Genomic DNA, 16,564 nt, shown 5'->3' with positions numbered 1-16,564 from the left:
AGCTCGTGGTCGTGCGGTAGCGTTCTCGCTTCCCACGCCCGGGTTCCCGGGTTCGATTCCCGGCGGGGTCAGGGATTTTCTCTGCCTCGTGATGGCTGGGTGTTGTGTGATGTCCTTAGGTTAGTTAGGTTTAAGTAGTTCTAAGTTCTAGGGGACTGATGACCATAGATGTTAAGTCACATAGTGCTCAGAGCCATTATTGCTGGCGATGCTTTCAATTCTCTATAAATAATTTTTTTTCTTTAATAATGCACGTTCATATTATATCACTATCCAGAAAAACTTAAATTTCTTGTCATTACTGAATCTCATCTCAGTGTAACATCTGTTGGACTGTGACGAGCCGGCCGCGGTGGCCGTGCGGTTCTGGCGCTGCAGTCCGGAGCCGCGGGACTGCTACGGTCGCAGGTTCGAATCCTGCCTCGGGCATGGGTGTGTGTGATGTCCTTAGGTTAGTTAGGTTTAAGTAGTTCTACGTTCTAGGGGACCAATGACCTAAGATGTTGAGTCCCATAGTGCTCAGAGCCATTTGAACCATTTTGACTGTGACGATAACAACTTTGCTGTAGCTTGCAGTTTGTGGAACTGGCGGTTGTTTAGGGGAGGGCCTTCCACTACGGATAGGCGTGGAGGGGGGTGAATGGGCGGGACTTGTTACGGGTGAAATCCTGGCGCTAAGAGTACGTGAAACTAACGGGTCACTGTCACTTGAGCAGACGTGTGGGTACGTGCGAACCGTACCGTCAAATCAGTGCGTTTGGAAGAGGACGCATTATTGACGTGAGAGAATGTGATGCACCCATCCGGGAAATTGCTGCTCGTGTGGGATTGCAACTCGCGTGGGGCGAAGTATTTCGCCATTGCAACGGTTGCGTATCCTCGGAAGACCGTAGAACACGAGGAGATGGGTCAGAGGGTGCGACGTGAATATCGACACCTCATCCAAATGGCACAGCAGGACAAATCTGCGCCCTCCTCGGCTCTGGCGCAACATTGGAATAGTTTATTACATGGTACACGTTCGGGAGTGACAGTCCGACGCCTTTTGTTACGGCGTGGGCTCCGTGCGCGTCGTACACTTCTCTGTCTGCCTTTGACGAATGTGCAGAAACAAACTAGACGGCAATGGTGTATGGAACGACGTCATTGGAGACAGGAATGGCATCTGACAGTGTTTTCGGACGAACTGAAAATGGCCGCATTTTCGTTCGCCCCAGACAGCGAGAGTGGCATCACAGCGACTGCATTCACACAAGACATACAGCGCCAGATCAAGGCTTTATGGTACTACGAGGTGCATTCAAGTTCTAAGGCCTCCGATTTTTTTTCTAATTAACTACTCACCCGAAATCGATGAAACTGGCGTTACTTCTCGACGTAATCGCCCTGCAGACGCACACATTTTTCACAACGCTGACGCCATGATTCCACGTCAGCGGCGAAGGCTTCTTTAGGAGTCTGTTTTGACCACTGGAAAATCGCTGAGGCAACAGCAGCACGGCTGGTGAATGTGCGGCCACGGAGAGTGTCTTTCATTGTTGGAAAAAGCCAAAAGTCACTAGGAGCCAGGTCAGGTGAGTGGGGAGCATGAGGAATCACTTCAAAGTTGTTATCACGAGGAAACTGTTGCGTAACGTTAGCTCGATGTGCGGGTGCATTGTCTTGGTGAAACAGCACACACGCAGCCCTTCCCATACGTTTTTGTTGCAGTGCAGGAAGGAATTTGCTCTTCAAAACATTTTCGTAGGATGCACCTGTTACCGTAGTGCCCTTTGGAACGCCATGGGTAAGGATTAGGCCCTCGCTTTCCCCGAACATGGACACCATCATTGTTTCAGCTCTGGCGGTTACCTGAAATTTTGTTGGTGGCGGTGAATCTGTGTGCTTCCATTGAGCTGACTGGCGCTTTGTTTCTGGATTGAAAAATGGCATCCACGTCTCATCCATTGTCACAACCGACGAAAAGAAAGTCCCATTCATGCTGTCGTTGCGCGTCAACATTGCTCGGTAACATGCCACACGGGCAGCCCTGTGGTCGTCCGTCAGCATTCGTGCCACCCACCTGGATGATACTTTTCACATTTTCAGGTCGTCATGCAGGATTGTGTGCACAGAACCCAAAGAAATGTCAACTCTGGAGGCGATCTGTTCAACAGTCATTCGGCGATCCCCCAAAACAATTCTCTCCACTTTCTCGATCATATCGTCAGACCAGCTTGTGCGAGCCCGAGGTTGTTTCGGTTTGTTGTCACACGATGTTCTGCCTTCATTAAACTGTCGCACCCACGAACGCACTTTCAACACATCCATAACTCCATCACCACATGTCTCCTTCAACTGTCGATGAATTTCAATTGGTTTCACACCATGCAAATTCAGAAAACGAATGATTGCACTCTGTTCAAGTAAGGAAAACGTCGCCATTTTAAGTATTTAAAAGAGTTCTCATTCTCGCCGCTGGCGGTAAAATTCCATCTGCCATACTGTGCTGCCATCTCTGGGACATATTGACAATGAACGCGGCCTCATTTTAAAACAATGCGCATGTTTCTATCTCTTTCCAGTCCGGAGAAAAAAAATCGGAGGCCTTAGAACTTGAATGCACCTCGTATTGGGGACAACCATAAATCACAGTTTGTGCTTGTCTAGAGCACTGTGACCATTGTTATCTACGCCATACCTTTTCTGTACAATACCCCAGACGCGATTCCTCAGCAAGACATTGCACGACCACGTGCTGCAGCACGAACACGTGCATTCCTGGTGCCACAGGATGTCAGCCTTTTGCCCTGGCCTGCCGGACTACCAGAATTGTCGCTAATCGAAAATACGTGGGACATGGTGAAACGACGGGTGCAGCGCTGTGACTCAGTGCCAACCACCACAGATGGACTGTGGAACAAGCTGAATGCAGCATTCGGCCTTTGTACGCGTTGATGTCATCACGCATGGAACAAGTTATCAGTGCCCATGGAGGAATCTATGCCTACTAGGCAACAGGACATGTGCTAAATGGTCTAAGGCGCCGCAGTCATGGACTGTGCGACTGGTCCCGGCGGAGGTTCGAGTCCTCCCTCGGGCATGGGTGTGTGTGTTTGTCCTTAGGGTAATTTAGGTTAAGTAGCGTGTAAGCTTTGGGACTGATGACATTAGCAGTTAAGTCCCATAAGATTTCACACACATTTTTTGAACTTGCTAAACCGAGGCGACTGAAATGCTAATCATTTCTGTACAACATACTGATGTACAAGTCCTATGAATACGAATCTTCTATTTCTAGTTGTTCAAGGTCTTCTGTTTTTTACTGAACATGAGTGTACATACAAACACTTAACAAAAACTTCAATGACGTTTTATCATAAAACTGAGAAAACTTCCGTCTTTTGAAACTAGAATTTATTCTGGAGTACCATGAACATCATGCGTTTCGTCTATTCATGTTAGGCAACTTGAGTGGTCTATAATACATATAAAATTATTTAATTATACATATTTTGAAGTGAAATTTTTAGCGATTCCTTCGCAGTTTCCAGTTACAGTTATGTGTCTTAGGAACATCCACCTATTTATTGTTCATTCACATAGTATGTTTCTTTCAGTAAATACTTCTCTGCATGTAACTTACACTGTAGAAAACTCCACGTATTTGTACTGCTCTTGGTCACATGCTACAGCGGCGATAGTCAGTTCCCTAGTTCCCATGATCTCTCAGTACGCTCTACAGCATGTGACCAAGAGCAGTGCAAATATGCGCAGTTTTCTGTACAGTTTAAGGCCAGAGACGTATTAACTGGTAGAAACCTATACTATCTGCATTAGCACATTCCATACAATAAATGTCTGGATGAACATACAACAAAAATGAATGTAAGTAAAAAACACAAACACATGATTGTAAATAGAAAAGGCTAGGTCAAAACAAACTGCCAAAGAATCACCTCAATCTCATATCAAAATACGTACAATTATATGAATTTTTATGCATTATAGATCACTGAAGGTGCCTAACATGAATAGGCGAAACATGTCTGGTAATCAAGAATAAATTTCAGTTGCAAACGAGGAAGTTTTCTTATCTTTATGATAATACATAACTGAAATTATTATTAGCAGCTGAGAAAATGTCTGACAATATTAGCAATATTAATTTTTAAACAATGGTTATGAGGCGATACGCAGTGCCTGTTTTCCTCGTTCTTTGTTTTTTTAATTTCTGGTACCAAATAACCTCAAAACAATTGTATTTTACACCCTAAATAAAGCTAATTTATTCACCGTCAAAAAAGGTTATTTCATAAAAATTATTCGTCACTTTATGTTCTTTCATAAATAAGGGCCTGACGACTCTTAGTAGAGACGCCCTTTGTATGTTTATTCAGTGACACCTCATACATCGTGAGTAGTGTCTACATTGTGATCGGAAGTTGTTGCCCACGAAGCACTAAGCAATGTAGAAAATGGTTGTCGCGTGGTAACGCAGTGGGCGGCCGACATTGATGTGGTCGACGGTTTCCTCCACGCCAGAATCACATAGGGGTGAGTCAGTTATAAGAGGGAGAGGTGCTATCGGAACGGTTCGTGGTCAGATTGGAGGAGGAACAAGGTCATCAGAAACTTTCTGTGGTACATACCAACGGAAAATCACGGTCTTGCAGGGGTGCTTGGTAATATAACTGTATAATGTCTTCTCCTTTGCTGGTACGATAGGATCCACTTATTGTTCCTCAAGGTTCTGATCTGCTGCCGCACGTTTTGCTGAAGGTCCATGTGAGAAATATGGTCCGTGTAAGAAATATTTTCGTACGTCTTTGTCTCACTGTGGACGGCATTCTTAGCTAGAGCGTCGACAATATCGAAAAGTTCACCGATAGGTGTGACCCCTGGATGATTCACGTTCGTCGAATTTTATCTAAAGGACAGCTTTTTCACCACACAAAATGCGTTTCGCATATTCATTACCAAGAACTACAATAATGTCACAACATGCTCGCCCGTGACCGTTTCACAACGGCACCAACAAAAACCCTTGGACATCTAGAGAAGAAATACACGGATATATGAAACTCTCTTTCATTCCGTAAATTTTGAAATATCTTGGGGAACTGTCAATGGATAGTGTGTTCATTCACGGCCACCTACAATATGGGCGGCTGTTGGTCATTTCTTCGACGATGTGTTCGTTGTATGTCGACAGCGTGATAACTAAGTTTTTAGACGTACGAATCTCTACCAACAGATAGCACCAAGCGTCGGTTGTAATAACGCTTCTTTCGGCTGTTGTGCAGTTCTTCAGAGTAGTGGGAACAACAGTATAACAGCCGAAATAAGTTCTTAACTGTGACTTCCATATTGGTATAAAAGCCTAAAACAGATTCCGATGAAAAGTTTGCTTCTTGCTGAAATTGCAGCAAGCAGCTGCTAATGAATAGTCATTGTGATAACTGTGAATTCTCAAACAACTTGTTATTTGCAACCGCTACGTTGCTTCTTGGACACCCCTACAGTCTTAATAAGGGCCGCATTTACAAACTAGCCTACAGATTCACAGCACACAAAATAAGAATTTGTCTTTGTTTTAATACTATGGTGCTGACCCGTTTATAGTTGTAAAAGACGTAGACGAAATTGTTTTGTATGGGCTTATTCGCCTGAATTTTCTCTGCACAAAAGATACGAATTTAATCCTCCGAAACTGTTTCGTTGCGGACGATCGTGATGCGGTTTCTCCGTCCAATCATCGCACGAATGTTGGCAGAAGCTATTACTGAGTAGAAAATCAACTACAGTCACTTAATCGTGGAAAGGCATCTTGACCGAATTAGACACCCGTAAGAGTTTACAAAGATAATACGAAAGCGCTTACTGCCCTTCCAGCAGTAGTTTAAAGTGAGTCGTTTCAGCAATGAAGGGTACATGGCAACTGGGGAAAAAATTGTAGGTCATTCCTGTTTTCAAGTAGGCTCGTAGGACTTATGAACGTGCATAATTCAAGGCCTATGCCGCTGACGTTGCTTTTTTGGACAGTCATGGAACATATTTTATGCTCACATATTGTGACGTTTCTGGAGAAAGAAAATCTCCGCTGTAAAATTCAGGAGTGTTTCCGAACAGAAATGTCTTACTAAGCTCAGCTCACTCTGTTTGCCTGTGTAATCCAACGGCGCAAAGTTTGATGCCGTGTTCTTTGCCTTCAGGAAGGTTGTTGTTGTTGTTGTGGTCTTCAGTCCTGAGACTGGCTTGATGCAGCTCTCCATGCTACTCTATCCTGTGCAAGCTTTTTCATCTCCCAGTACCTACTGCAACCTACATCCTTCTGAATCTGCTTAGTGTATTCATCTCTTGGTCTCCCTCTACGATTTTTACCCTCCACGCTGCCCTCCAATACTAAATTGGTGATCCCTTGATGCCTCAGAACATGTCCTACCAACCGATCCCTTCTTCTGGTCAAGTTGTGCCACAAACTTCTCTTCTCCCCAATCCTATTCAATACTTCCTCATTAGTTATGTGATCTACCCATCTAATCTTCAGCATTCTTCTGTAGCACCACATTTCGAAAGCTTATATTCTCTTCTTGTCCAAACTATTTATCGTCCATGTTTCACTTCCATACATGACTACACTCCATACGAATACTTTCAGAAATGACTTCCTGACACTTAAATCTATACTCGATGTTAACAAATTTCTCTTCTTCAGAAACGCTTTCCTTGCCATTGCCAGCCTACATTTTATATCCTCTCTACTTCGACCATCATCAGTTATTTTGCTCCCCAAATAGCAAAACTCCTTTACTACTTTAAGTGCCTCATTTCCTAATCTAATTCCCTCAGCATCACCCAACTTAATTAGACTACATTCCATTATCCTTGTTTTGCTTTTGTTGATGTTCATCTTATATCCTCCTTTCAAGACACTGTCCATTCCATTCAACTGCTCTTGCAAGTCCTTTGCTGTCTCTGACAGAATTACAATGTCATCGGCGAACCTCAAAGTTTTTATTTCTTCTCCATGAATTTTAATACCTACTCCGAATTTTTCTTTTGTTTCCTTTACTGCTTGCTCAATATACAGATTGAACAACATCGGGGAGAGGCTACAACCTTGTCTTACTCCCATTCCCAACCACTGCTTCCCTTTCATGTCCCTCGACTCTTATAACTGCCATCTGGTTTCTGTACAAATTGTAAATAGCCTTTCGCTCCCTGTATTTTACCCCTGCCACCTTTAAAATTTGAAAGATTCAGGAAGGTATGCAGAGAAAAAAACAGGAGCTTACCGAGTATCCAGCTAGATTTGTGGCTGGTTTCAAGAATTCCTTGCAGACATAACAAAACACGCTGCTCTAAACGGAAGAAAGTCGACAGATGTAAAGGTAATTTCAGGAGCACGTCGAGGAAATGTAGTAGGATCGTTTGTGCTTACATTGTATATAATGGATGCAGTGAATAACGTCGGAAGCCCCATAAGCGTGTTTGTAGATAGCGCAGTTGTCTGGGTGAAGGCATCGACGCCAGAAGACTGAAGCGAACAGCAGGAAGAGCTACAGAGGATTGTTGATTGATGAAGGGACTCACAACTGTCCCTGGACGCAAATACAGGGTTATTACAAATGATTGAAGCGATTTCACAGCTCTACAATAACTTTATTATTTGAGATATTTTCACAATGCTTTGCACACACATACAAAAACTCAAAAAGTTTTTTTAGGCATTCACAAATGTTCGATATGTGCCCCTTTAGTGATTCGGCAGACATCAAGCCGATAATCAAGTTCCTCCCACACTCAGCGCAGCATGTCCCCATCAATGAATCCGAATACATCGTTGATGCGAGCTCGCAGTTCTAGCACGTTTCTTGGTAGAGGAGGTTTAAACACTGAATCTTTCACATAACCCCACAGAAAGAAATCGCATGGGGTTAAGTCGGGAGAGCGTGGAGGCCATGACATGAATTGCTGATCATGATCTCCACCACGACCAATCCATCCGTTTTCCAATCTCCTGTTTAAGAAATGCCGAACATCACGATGGAAGTGCGGTGGAGCACCATCCTGTTGAAAGATGAAGTCGACGCTGTACGTCTCCAGCTGTGGCATGAGCCAATTTTCCAGCATGTCCAGATACACGTGTCCTGTAACGTTTTTGTCGCAGAAGAAAAAGGGGCCGTAAACTTTAAACCGTGAGATTGCACAAAACACGTTAACTTTTGGTGAATTGCGAATTTGCTGCACGAATGCGTGAGGATTCTCTACCGCCCAGATTCGCACATTCTGTCTGTTCACTTCACCATTAAGAAAAAATGTTGCTTCACCACTGAAAACAAGTTTCGCACTGAACGCATCCTCTTCCGTGAGCTGTTGCAACCGCGCCGAAAATTCAAAGCGTTTGACTTTGTCATCGGGTGTCAGGGCTTGTAGCAATTGTAAACGGTAAAGCTTCTGCTTTAGCCTTTTCTGTAAGATTTTCCAAACAGTCGGCTGTGGTACGTTTAGCTCCCTGCTTGCTTTATTCGTCGACTTCCGCGGGCTACGCGTGAAACTTGCCTGCACGCGTTCAACCGTTTCTTCGCTCACTGCAGGTCGACCCGTTGATTTCCCCTTACAGAGGCATCCAGAAGCTATAAACTGCGCATACCATCGCCGAATGGAGTTAGCAGTTGGTGGATCTTTGTTGAACTTCGTCCTGAAGTGTCGTTGCACTGTTATGACTGACTGATGTGAGTGCATTTCAAGCACGACATACGCTTTCTCGGCTCCTGTCGCCATTTTGTCTCACTGCGCTCTCGAGCGCTCTGGCGGCAGAAACCTGAAGTGCGGCTTCAGCCGAACAAAACTTTATGAGTTTTTCTACGTATCTGTAGTGTGTCGTGACCAAATGTCAATGAAGGGAGCTACAGTGAATTTATGAAATAGCTTCAGTCATTTGTAATAACCCTGTAAATGTAAAATACAGAGCGTAGATAGGCGAACAAATCCGCTACTGTTCGATTACACTATTGGCGACAAATCACTGGAAACTATAACTACCATAAAATTTCAATATTTAACCATATGGAGCGATGTAAAGTGGAGTGACCACATAAAACAAATATTAGGAAAATCAGATGCCTTCTTGAGATTCATCGGACGAATCTTAAGCAAAGGAAGTACATCCACGAAATAAGTGGCTTACAAAACAATTGTTCGATCGATTTTTGAATATTGTTCATCATTTTAGGATCCTTAACAAGCAGGATTAACAGAATAGATAGAAAAGATTCAATGAAGAGCAGCACGTTCCGTCACGGAATCGTTTAGTCAGCGCGAGTGCTCAAAAGATTGCAGTGGCATACGCTATAAGAGACGCTTTGCGCATCACCGAGAGGTTTACTGTTGAAATTCGGACAGAGTACGTTGCACGAAGAGTCAGGGAACACATTACTTCCTGAAACATGTGTTTCGCGAAATTACCGCAACGAGAAAATACAAGAAATTAGAGCCAATACTGCAAAACCTCACGGTGATGAATTTCCCTGAACCCTACAAAACTAACTGTGGGCAGGCCGCTTCTTTGACAACTAACCTCTAAATGCTTATCCGCAAAGTTAAATGGATAACGCGTAAATCACAGCCCTAGGCACTGCTCTTGAAATGGGGAAACTGCAAAACAAATATCTCAACCTGACTACCGCTATCTGAAAAGAGTTATATGTTAGTAACGATTTTGAACTGACTGCTAATATCATCCAAGATATAAATTAGAAGCCTACAACTTAATGTATGTGAACGTGTCGAACAGAAACAATGTTTAAAGTCAATTATGAGATAAACATATTAACAAGTAAACTAAATCAGTGATACTTAGCTCCAATCATATTTGCATACGTATTAAATTGAAAGCAGTGTCATATCCCCACCAGCTATTACTTTTTGCCCTCCTGAGAATTTACTCTCTCCTGATGATCAGTAACAACTGACAACTAGTAAATCCCGTAATGCTTGATCGGAAGAGCGACTGGAAGTTGGTGACTAAAATCCAGAGGACCACACACTCATTACCAATGTAGAGGAGATGAGACAGGTGGTCGTCCTGGGTTCCAAAAGTGAGAACTCAGTTTAACTACTCTGCCGATGCTGCCAATAATGCTCACCGTAGGTAAGACTGTGATGCGTCGAGCTGCAAGTGCAGACGTGCAAACGCCTTCACGAAGACGGAATCGCAGCATGCGCACGTGACTCCAGCATGTGGCGCCTTCTAACGCAGTGCGACTCCAGGTCGGCCCAGACACCTACGCAAGTACTTCTCCGATGCGGACACCTTCGCATCCTACCGGCAAGTACGAGGTGCATTCAAGTTCTAAGGCCTCCGATTTTTTTTCTAATTAACTACTCCCCGAAATCGATGAAACTGGCGTTACATCTCGACGTAATCGCCCTGCAGACGTACACATTTTTCACAACGCTGACGCCATGATTCCATGGCAGCGGCGAAGGCTTCTTTAGGAGTCTGTTTTGACCACTGGAAAATCGCTGAGGCAATAGCAACACGGCTGGTGAATGTGCGGCCACCGAGAGTGTCTTTCATTGTTGGAAAAAGCCAAAAGTCACTAGGAGCCAGGTCAGGTGAGTAGGGAGCATGAGGAATCACTTCAAAGTTGTTATCACGAAGAAACTGTTGCGTAACGTTAGCTCGATGTGCGGGTGCGTTGTCTTGGTGAAACAGCACACGCGCAACCCTTCCCGGACGTTTTTGTTGCAGTGCAGGAAGGAATTTATTCTTCAAAACATTTTCGTAGGATGCACCTGTTACCGTAGTGCCCTTTGGAACGCAATGGGTAAGGATTACGCCCTCGATGTCCCAGAACATAGACACCATCATTTTTTCAGCACTGGCGGTTACCCGAAATTTTTTTGGTGGCGGTGAATCTGTGTGCTTCCATTGAGCTGACTAGCGCGTTTTTTGTGGATTGAAAAATGGCATCCACGTCTCATCCATTGTCACAACCGACGAAAAGAAAGTCCCATTCATGCTGTCATTGCGCATCAACATTGCTTGGCAACATGCCACACGGGCAGCCATGTGGTCGTCCGTCAGCATTCGTGGCACCCACCTGGATGACACTATTCGCATTTTCAGGTCGTCATGCAGGATTGTGTGCACAGAACCCACAGAAATGCCAACTCTGGAGGCGATCTGTTCAACGGTCATTCGGCGATCCCCCAAAACAATTCTCTCCACTTTCTCGATCGTGTCGTCAGACCGGCTTATGTGAGCCCAAGGTTGTTTCGGTTTGTTGTCACACGATGTTCTGCCTTCATTAAACTGTCGCACCCACGAACGAGCTTTCGACACATCCATAACTCCATCACCACATGTCTCCTTCAACTGTCAATGAATTTCAATTGGTTTCACACCACGCAAATTCAGAAAACGAATGATTGCACGCTGTTCAAGCAAGGAAAACGTCGGCATTTTAAGTATTTAAAACAGTTCTCATTCTCGCCGCTGCCGGCAAAATTCCATCTGCCGTACGATGTTGCCATCTCTGGGACGTATTGACAATGAACGCGGCCTCATTTTAAAAATCGGAGGCCGTAGAACTTGAAGGCACCTCGTACACTTCATGCGGTACTCACTTAAACCCTGCGTGTTCCTTGCCGCCAAAACGGTGCCAGTCGCCAATCGCAAAATTACGAAACACTGCGGTCCACCACGAGGATACCATCCAACAAAGAGTCCCGCCAAAAATAGAACGGTTTTCCAGCCTCCGGTGACAACCCCACATTCTCCCGTTAATGTCCACAGCCTCGCAACCGGGTTCGAGAAATCGAGATAGGATGGCTATGAGGCTAGAGTTTGTTTCCGGTTGTTCGAATATTCTACAGTCTTCAAAAGAAGTCAGGAAACGTGGAAAAGTCGCTCCCGACTCCTGCATGCGGCGCCGTAACACTCGTGGCCGCATCTTAGTCGCCATCAGTCACTGTGAGAGGACAATGCTTGCCGCCCCCTGTAGCCTCGGGTCCGACCTCACTTCCCGGAATCTTAGCCACCCAGGCTGCTGTCCCGTACGCCGGTCACCGACGTACTCGCCTTAAGGGGCTCCGGAAAGGCTCAAAATCATGAAAAGTTCAATTTTTACTTTTTTGCGTTTTCTGAATCTGCAGACTATTACCTTTTAATAGATATATAATTTATTCAATTCCGAAGACTACAACTATTTTTAAATTTTTTTTGAAATGTGTTCTACATGGGCGTGAGCCACTGTGGCGCTGTTAAACTGCTGTCAAATGGTGTTATTATTAACGTCCGTGTTCGTCAGGTACATTTTAGTGATGTGAGATAAAGTATGTGTTGTGGCTAACCTGTGATGGTTCAATATATATCGCTGGTGTGATTGTCGATTGTTTCATGTTTATTTACTCTGTCGTTATCTCGAAAATATTCGTAATTAATTCTGTTTCTTGAGTCTCTGTTTTGTTGAAGTATAATAATGAGTAAAAGTAAAGTTATTAGAAATCCTCTGAAAGCTTTTAAGAAAAGGAGAAATGTTGGAAAGCCAAAGGTATGTGTTATTACTGTAAACAATAAAGACGATAACCAAGTGAGTGAACCTAACCTCTCAAGTACACCTGCCCATAGCAGTCAAAGTGGGAAAGAAAATACTTCACAGAGGAAGCTTGGTTCAATGAGTGAAAACTATGAATGTTTTATGGGCGAATCGGATGTGAATGAAATATTTGATATGTCGGTTCTCAAAAGAATTTTTTCAAACTGTGTAAGATGTATTCATTGTAGTGAAGTTGGTCTGGAACTCTCCATAATAAAGCACGTAGGACTTGCTAGTGAAATACAACTGAAATATGATAAGTGTTCATACATGACCACCTTTTGGAACAGTGTTGCAGTAACTGCAACTGAAGAAAATGGTAGCAAAATCTACGAACACAACAACGAGCGATGCATGCTTTAGACAAGGAACGCCTTCGGGCTGCAGACAGGGCTGTAAAGAGTCTAGAAATACAAGCAAGAGTAAACAGGAGGAGGAACAAGAGGAAGCTGGAGGAGGAGTTTGCAGAGGATGAGGATAATCCATCCTATGGACTTGGAATGCACTAAAAAGTTAATCCAATCTTTGTCGCTCGATTCCCAAAACTTTTATTTTCTCATACTAATTACATGTTTTCTAAGGATCTTCCAAACATATTTGTTTCAAACTTTCAGTAAATGTTACACAGTACCTTCTGCATAATTTAACACAGCCTTTTTCCAAAAAACTGTATATTTTTGAATATATAATTAAAAAATTGCAAAAAAATGTTGTGAATTTTCATTACAATTGAAAAAAAATCATCTTTAATAACTGAACTAAAATTTTGTAAAATCCCTTTGTTAAGTTGTAGCCCATATTCCAATAAATAATCTGTAAAAAGTTCAACTGCCTACCTCAAATACTTGGTGAGGAAAGATGTAATTTATAAGCGTTATTTTAACATTGCAAGTATAGGCCGTTCCGGAGCCCCTTAAGAGATCCAGCCTCTCTGTCTTGAATCCTCTGCACATTCGCACGCTCTCCAAACATTCATAATTTATCAAAAACCGTCACTGGGTGAATATGAAAAGACAGACACCCAGGGCACGCTACTGCCAGTCGCCTTATTTTATGATATCGATAACATTTTCCATACCCAATTTCCCTGTTGTCAGCTTCAGAATGATATATGTATTCTAATTATTCACGAAACGGGCACACAAAATGCTTACCGCATTTCAGCAAGTAATTTATCAACGATTATTCCTCCTGCGTGCTACGCATGAATGGACGAGGGGGAGGGTGAAGAGATAGTGGTTGAGACGTGGTACTTAGGGAAAGCAGGAAAGGTGTGGACGGGGCCTAATCAGTTACTGTTGGTTGCACAGAAAACACATACACTTTATTTTTAAAAAACAAACACTCAACAATTATTTTTAAAGATTTTGCTATACTGGCGGCTGAAAGCCTTATTAGAATTGCGGGTTATTGTCGGCTGAAGGCCACAAGCAATGAATGTTAAACACAATCAACGACTGAAGGCCTGATTAAGGAGGTTCAAAATTACTCGTCGGCTGAAGGCCAGAAGCAATTTCAAAATACACAACGGCCTGAATTACAAGTGAGGAACACATTAACAAATGCTAAGATATTTCCTTCTTAACAACCGAAACGATAACAAGCTATAGTAACGGCTGAAGGCCGTATTAAGAAAAAATTGCATATTATTGGCCGGCTGAAGGGCACAAGCAGTGTTACAAACAATTAGACCGGAATTACAAATAGGGAAGGAAATAACAAGTTAAAACATTAGAGTAAATTTTAAACGATTATGACAACTTGTCGAAATAAGACGGAGTGATCCACAGACAGTGCTCCCTGGATCGACCTGAGGAATGCGACAATAGCTGTGTAAGCGGTGAGACAGGTAGCCAAACGCTGTACTCACTTAACAGGATGGCAACTTACACTAGGGGTAGCCTAAGCGCCGACTGACCGACTAACCAATCAGCGTAATGTCCGATCACCGGTACAACGATGGAATATTTTTGGCAAGGGCGAAGAGGCGGACAGCACCACGTCTTCAGAAACACAGCCAAGGCCGAAGTAAACACCAGAAGGAAGGTAGACCTCTCAAAAACATACGCACATTACAATTCAAGAGGCTGTCGAACTACACGCCGTGTCGGACAGCATCAACACGACAAGGAAGGTACACTGCCGGAAAAAGTACGCTAACCTCCAGTGCAGGTAACTGGGGCTTTAGCGGCCACGAGGCAGAAAATACCGCTGGTTGTACTTCGCTAATGAGAATAATACTAAATCCAAACTAACATCAAGGAGTAGAAGGTGGCTAATAGCTTCCGCCAACCAGACTGACTCCACTTGTTGCGGTTGGTCTCACCGATCCTGAGAGCAGTAGCACACAAACAACAGCGAGATCTCAAACAGTGGAAGTTAGAGTACTGGACACGGTTCGCTCAACTTCAGACGTCCTGGGTTCGGTCGTCGGCCACAGCCCCTCCGTCCGACAATGGCTGCACGCCGCCAGCGGTGCCGGCCTGCCCTCGTACTGCGGACCCCCTCGCTACTCCGTTCGTCCCCAAAGCCGAACTGATGTACGTTCGCAGCTCCTCCCCAAATCCAGTACGCAGACAGCATTAAAATAATTGCTCATTCAAAACCACAAGATGCACACGGATCCGGGAAAACAATTCCACCATCAACTCACAATACTGTGAAACAACCCCGACGGATTATAAGTCGGCACAAACACAGAGAGGCCAGAAGCGGTCGAGAGACCAAATGCACGTCGTCCGCTGTGACGACCGACCGAACGACCAACCAACGGTCGTCCCCACTCGAGTCAGGCACGGGAAAGATCCCAGTATAAATCGTCGACTGACAACTTATTGCCACGAGGTCACACCCATACACACACACAAGTGAAAGTTGCACTACTCGAACATCACGGTCCACTCAACTAAAACTCGCTGAATCCGGTCCTTGACGTGGCCGGCCGGGGTCGCCTAGCGGTTCTAGGTCTACATCTACATCTACATTTATACTCCGCAAGCCACCCAACGTTGTGTGGCGGAGGGCACTTTACGTGCCACTGTCATTACCTCCCTTTCCTGTTCCAGTCGCGTATGGTTCGCAGGAAGAACGACTGTCTGAAAGCCTCCGTGCGCGCTCTAATCTCTCTAATTTTACATTCGCGATCTCCTCGGGAGGTATAAGTAGGGGGAAGCAATATATTCGATACCTCATCCAGAAACGCACCCTCTCGAAACCTGGCGAGCAAGCTACACCGCGATGCAGAGCGCCTCTCTTGCAGAGTCTGCCACTTGAGTTTGTTAAACATCTCCGTAACGCTATCACGCCTACCAAATAACCCTGTGACGAAACGCGCCGCTCTTCTCCGGATCTTCTCTATCTCCTCCGTCAAACCGATCTGGTACGGATCCCACACTGATGAGCAATACTCAAGTATAGGTCGAACGAGTGTTTTGTAAGCCACCTCCTTTGTTGATGGACTACATTTTCTAAGCACTCTCCCAATGAATCTCAACCTGGTACCCGCCTTACCAACAATTAATTGTATATGATCATTCCACTTCAAATCGTTCCGCATGCATACTCCCAGATATTTTACAGAAGTAACTGCTACCAGTGTTTGTTCCGCTATCATATAATCATACAATAAAGGATCCTTCTTTCTATGTGACGCCCCCACTCAAGTCAGGCACGGGAAAGATCCCAGTATAAATCGTCGACTGACAACTTATTGCCACGAGGCTACAGTCTGGAACCGCGTGACTGCTACGGTCGCAGGTTCGAATCCTGCCTCGGGCATTGATGTGTGTGATGTCCTTAGGTTAGTTAGGTTTAAGTAGTTCTAAGTTCTAGGGCACTGATGACCTCAGACGTTAAGTCCCGTAGTGCTCAGAGCCATTTGAACCATTTGAACCTTGACGTGGTCGTGTACTCTCGCGACCACATCCTTCCGTCGGACAGTGCATGTGTGTCGCCAGCGGTCGGTTGAGTACTGGCTG

The sequence above is a fragment of the Schistocerca piceifrons genome, chromosome 5 (assembly GCF_021461385.2).
Source record: "Schistocerca piceifrons isolate TAMUIC-IGC-003096 chromosome 5, iqSchPice1.1, whole genome shotgun sequence".
Classification (NCBI taxonomy): Eukaryota; Metazoa; Arthropoda; class Insecta; order Orthoptera; family Acrididae; genus Schistocerca; species Schistocerca piceifrons.
This window is presented reverse-complemented; position numbering follows the sequence as displayed.